Genomic DNA, 6000 nt, shown 5'->3' on the forward strand with positions numbered 1-6000 from the left:
TCTCACCACCCTCAGTGTCAAACATTTTTCCCCTCTCTCCTGTCTGAACCTCCCTCTTTGAGTTCAAACCATCGCTCCTTGTCTTGTCACAACAGACCCTGCTCAAGTCTGTCCCCAGCTTTCTGATCAGCCCCTTGAAGTCCTGAAAGGCCACTAGAAGGTCTCCCTGAAGCCTTCTCTTCTTCAGGCTGGACAACCCCAACTCTCTCAGCCTGGTCTCCCAGCAGGGGTATTCCAACTCTCAGACCCTGTGGCTGGCCCTGCTCCAGCACAGAGCACACAGGTGAGGAAGGTGTGGGCCCTGTGCCAGGGGCATGGGGTGTCCTGCTGTCCCCATCCTCCTCCTTGGCCATGGGGACACTGAGGCAGGGCCCAGGCTGGAGATGGCAAATTTCCACCACCAGCTGTTGCTGGAAATCAGCTCCTTCCCCAGGCTGCTCTGAGCTGCCCTCATTAACTCAAGGACCTAACGACCTGCTCCTGCTCCCTGCATGGCCAACCATACTCAGCCTCTCCCCACTGCCTCCACTGAGGCTCCCAGAGCTGTGCCCACCTGCCAGCCATGGCACCATGCCAGGCTGCCATGCTGAGATCCACCATCCCACCGTGCCACTAGGTACTCACCCAGAGCCTCATGCACATCACTGCCAGCACCCAAAGCACCAGCCTGCTCCCCTGCCAGTGGCATCTTCCTGGGCAGCTGTCTTCACTGCCAGACATGAGTGCAGGAGGAAGGTGGCAGAGCTGCTGGCATGGGGGACAGCAGAAGAGCTGATTCTCCCCACCAGTGCACTCTGTCCATTCAGCACCGTGCCAGCTCTCACTCAGTTCAGGCTTTGTGCCCCTAGTGTGCTGCCCAGGCCCATGCCAATGGCTGTGGGGTGCTGGGCACTGGCTACCCAGGGAGCACAATATGATAAGGGACTGCTGGACTCTGAGTAGTTGGGAGAGGTTTCTGGTGGGTCCCAGTGTCCCCTCACTGCCCATCAGGAGTGAAGCAGCAGGTTCCCAGCGTGCACAAGGCTGGCACAGGAGCCCTTGGTGGCCACCTTCTCTTAGGGCTTTGTGCACGTCTCGCTGGGTGATGGGAGTCCTGAGGACCTGCTGTCCCCAGACCTGCTGCACCAAGAGACCTGCTGCCCTGAAGGACCTGCTGTCCCAAGGGCCACAGCCCAGCTCCCAAGGAAAGGCCACAGCCTCAGCTCTCACACAAATCTCTCCCCAAGGTGACCCAAGGATGGAAACCCTTCCAAGCAGAAGCAGGATTTGGGTCCATCTCAGCAGGAATCCCAACCCTAGCAAAACCCCAGCAAGGAGGGAGGGGTTGTGACAACAAACTGGAGATCCCACCCTCAACACCGGCTTCTAAGCTGACCCCATCCTGTCCCCCCGAGCAGGGCCAGGCACCACAGGAACCCGCGGGCAGGGTGTGCCGGGGGCACTGCCGTCATGCAGGGTGGCAAAAGCCCAGCCGGGGCTGATGCTTGCTTGCAGCAGCTTCAGCGGCACAGGGGCGCTGCCGCAAGGTGGGGACGGTGTCTTCGAGAGCAGCTCTTGGCCGCCACCGCCGCCGGCCAGCAGCCAAAGCGCATCGCCGCCACCCACCGGCGCTCCGGCAGACGGATCCCGTTAAGAGCGAGGGTGCGGCTGCCGCTCCCCCTCCTCTGGCCCTGGAGCCAGCCAGCCTTGCTTGGCTTCCCGCTTCCCGCCTGCTTCCCGGGGCTTTCGGGGAGCTCGGCCTCCCCTCCCACGCTGAGGTCACTGCTGGCAGGGGAAAGCAGCCGAGAGAGGACCTCGGAGATCTGGGAGGTTTCTGGGGGGCCGCTCAGCCTGACAACCCACCACGTTGCCGGGTTTGCAGGGTGGGCACCTCCACAAACTGCTTCAGCGTTGCCGTGGGGGCAAGCAGTCTTCACCCCATGCTGGCCACAGCCTGTCCTGATGGCCAAGTTGCTCCGTGGCAAGCATCCCTTCCAGCCTGGCAAGGACCCTTCTCCTCCCCTGGGTTTGGGGCATCTGGCTCCTGGCACCTCTGCCCTCACCTGAAGGACCCTGACCCCATGGAGAGCAGCTGGTGAGGGTGGCTGCAGGGCCAGAGGGAGCAGGGCTCCCAGGATGGAGCCATGGGATGCAGGAGGCGCCCATGGGTGCACTGCTAGGGGAGTCATGACTGGGAGAGGTGGTTTCAGCCTGGAGCTGAGGGTCAGCCCAGCCACTCCAGCCTGGCAGGACACTTGAGCAGGCCAGCAAGAGCTTTGTTCTTCCTTTGAAACCAGTGACAGGATTGTGGGGAAATGTCTGTGCCAGCCCTTACCCAGCCATGAGGAGAGAGCTGGGTGAGGACCACAGGGACACAGCTGAGGGCTGGCTGATGCCATTCCATGGCCTGTTCCAGAGACAAGGCTGAAGGTCAGAGCCTGCTGATCATGAGAGCAGCCAACAGTTCCTCCTGCCAGCAGAGCTCAGGGTTCCTTCCAGAGCTCCAGCCCCCACAGCTCTTTGGGGATGAGCTGAAATAGCTCCCGGCGCCAGGCCCCATCCTCCTCTTCCTTGCTGGGATTTATTTCCAGAGCTGCTGGGTCCCAGTGGGACCAGGATGAGCTGGGAGCGCTGGCTCCTGCCACCCAGTGCCCGTGGAGCTATGCCCTGGCTCAGCCTGACAGTCAGGGAACACTGAGGGCTTTCCTGGGCTGCAAGAGGACCTCAAGCACTGGCAGGAGAGAGGGGTTCAGTGCCACCCCAGGTCCCCTTGTTTCCATGCCCCAGGATGTGTCCAGATCCGTGCTGTCACACAAGAGCCAACGAATAAGAGCAGAGGAATCTGCCAGCCCTGGCTCTGCTCTCATGCTGGGATCAGCCACACAGCCACTCCTGGCCCCTTGCTGTGATGGTCCTCTGGCTGCAGCCACACTGCTAGCCAGAGAATCAGTTGTGGAATCATGGAATCAATCACAGAATCACAGAATCAGTTGTGGTCTCAATCATGGAGTCACAGAACCCCAGGTTGGAACAAACCTCAAGGATCATCTGGTCCAACCTTTCTTGGCAGAAGAGAAGCACAGTCTAGTTCAGATGGCTCAGCACCAGGATCTCCTCCTCCTGATGAGGAAAACAAGGAAGCTCCCAGCAGCCTCCAGACAGAGGGATGGACACGTCCTGCTGCATGGCAGTGACCTGAGCTCCCCAGCTGTGGGGCTTCCCTCACTGGAAAGGACACCCATGGCTTTGGATCCTGATCAACCAAAGCCAGGCACTGGCTCCTGACCTAGCTGAGGACACCAAAACCTGTGAGCTGAAGCAGCATGAGGACCCTCCCTAATGAAAATCCCTCAAGAAGTCTCAGGTGCCCATTGTGAGGTGCCAGCAAGGAAGGGACTAGCCTGGCCCAGCAGAGATTGCGGTGAGCAGGGCTGGTGCTGGCTCCAGGAGGGCACCTGCTCACTCCAGGTCTGATCCATCCCTGTTCCTACAGGCTGCTCAGGTCAGCTGTGACACAGCACCCAGAGCATGCCTGGCCCTGGGTGACTTTCTCTTGCATCTCCCAGGGACAAGGTATTGGGGTTTAATTCCAGTTTAAAAGCAGCAAAGTGATTTTTGCCACCAGATCCTGTTCAAGACATGTAAATGAAGAGAAAACCCCCAGCCTCTGAGTGGGGTGCTGCTCCTCACCCCTGAGACCCTGCAGCTTGGTGCCAAGCCCCACACCTCTGAACTCCTGCCAGCTCAGAGCCACCCCCAACATCTGCATGCATGCACATCCACGGAGCTCTGAGGAGGGGGTGAGGACGATTTGCCCACTGCATGTCACACATTTGCAGCCAGATGAGATGTTGCTCCAGGACAAACTGAAGCATGGCACTGACCTGCAGTCCAAAACACAACCCAGGTGCTGCCAGCCCCACCTGTCTGCAGTGGCAGCTGTCTCCCCACCAAGCCATCATCCCTGCCATCTCCTCCTTCCCCACACTGCCATCATCCCTGCCATCTCCTCCTTCCCCATACTGCCATCATCCCTGCCATCTCCTCCTTCCCCACACTGCCATCATCCCTGCCATCTCCTCTTTCCCCATGCTTTCCCCACTGTGCCTTCCCACCTTCCCCACCCTCCCTGTGCCCCTCACCCATCATCCCTGCCATCCCCATGCTATCCCCTTGCCTCCCACAGCCATCACAGCCACCAAGAGCATTGCCAGGCTGCCGGCCAGGGACCATCTGGTCACCGTGACAGCCAGCTCCTCCTGCGGGAGACACAGGTCCAGCACGTACGGTGCCGAATGACACTGAATAGCTTGGCACTGCCACCGCTGCTGTGTGCCTGAGCGACGCTGGCACCTCCTTGTCCCCTCTACCGTCCACTGGTCGATGCAGGGGACAGCAGGAGCCTCTCTCTACCTTGATTTACAGGAGCAGCATGCGCAGAGCAGGGGGTCTGGAGACGGAGGCTGAGCGCCCGGCTCCGGGAATCCGGCTGCGAGGCCCCGGCAGGGCTTTCCCACGGCTCCCGCAGCCGGGACAGCGCTGGCAGGGGCTGTGCAGCCAGCACAGGACGCAGCGCATTGCCAGGGCCTGGGAAACGCTGCTGGGGAATGCGTGCACCACCAGCACCCCCTCCTGCCCCGCCAGGCCTTCACACAAACTGCCCACGAACAATTCCCAGGCCCGCTTGTTATGACCTCCTCCGGAACAGGCTGCCCGCTGCTGACCCGGCACAGGACCCTGCGCCAAACCGAAATGCTGGAACCATCCTGGCAAAAACAAACCGCGCTGGCTACCAGGAGAGAGCCGAGCAGCGCAATGCCCAGGCGGCTGCTGCTGCTGGCCCCAGCCACACAAACCCGGGGGGAGCTGCTCCACGCTGCCCTGCAGCGACCGGCGAGGGGAGGGCCACCTCGGTCCCTGCCCCGGCACAGGGTGAAGCACCCACGGAGCGGAGCCGAGGAGCCAGCTTGGCATCCCCGGGGAGCCTGGAATGGAACAGCCCTGGTAAGTGGAGAGGCAGCGTGAGCCCTGCGCTTGGCTGGCAGGCTGGGAAGTGTGGCTGTGTGCCAGAGAGGACGGGCGGGACAGGGCACCAGCGGCTGCTGAGCTGTCCCTGGGTCACCCCGATGCCACAGCCAGTACATGCTGCCATGGCTCCTGTGACCAACAGGGCATCATGGTGGCATCACCACCTGTTCCCTGGGCATCCCAGTGACATTGCTGCCCATTCTCTGGGCATCGTGGTGACATACCACCTGTTCCTCAGGTGTGGTGGCGTCACCACCCACTCCCTGGGCATCCCAGTGGCATCACCACCCATTCTCACCACCCAGTGGCAATGCTGCCTGTTCCCGGACTCCCAAGCAGAAACCTTAGCCCACCGTTGGTGACCCATCCCAGCAAGGGGCTATGAGGCACACAAGCAGGACCCCGGCGAGGGACCAGAGGCCGGGACTTCCCTGAGCCGGCACCCTCGGAGAGGGTGCAGCCCGACTCACCCCGGTCCGGACTCCTCTTACCTGTCCCGGCGACGGCCCCACGCAGCGGTCGGCCCCGCAGCAGGGCCTGGAGCCGGGCGGTCCGGCGGTGTAGCCGCCCGGTGCGGCGGCCCAGGGCCACGACGTGACACTCGATGTCTCCCAGGAGGGCGAGCGAGTGTCCGCAGAGGTCGGCGAGCTGCCGGAGAAGGGTGAGAGCCGCCCGGCTGCAGACGTCCCGCAGCTCGGTCAGGGGCACCGCCGAGCCCCGCCGCGCCTCCACGCTTCGCTTGTAGAACGGCATGGGTCGGGTCAGCACCGCTCAGCTGGGTCCGGCTGGGCTCGGCACGGCTCGACTGGGCTTGGCTGGGCTTGGCACGGCTCGTCTGAGTTCGGCTGGGCTTGGCTCGGCTGGGCTTGGCTCGTCCCGGCTCGGTTCGGTTCGGCTGGACTCGGCTCGTTCAGGCCCGGCTCGGCTGGGCTGGGCTCAGGTTCGGCCCGGCTCGGCTCCTCCCGGCCAGCCCCGCGGCGGCTCGGGCTCTGG

Source organism: Dryobates pubescens, chromosome 18 (assembly GCF_014839835.1).
Source record: "Dryobates pubescens isolate bDryPub1 chromosome 18, bDryPub1.pri, whole genome shotgun sequence".
NCBI classification, from domain to species: Eukaryota; Metazoa; Chordata; class Aves; order Piciformes; family Picidae; genus Dryobates; species Dryobates pubescens.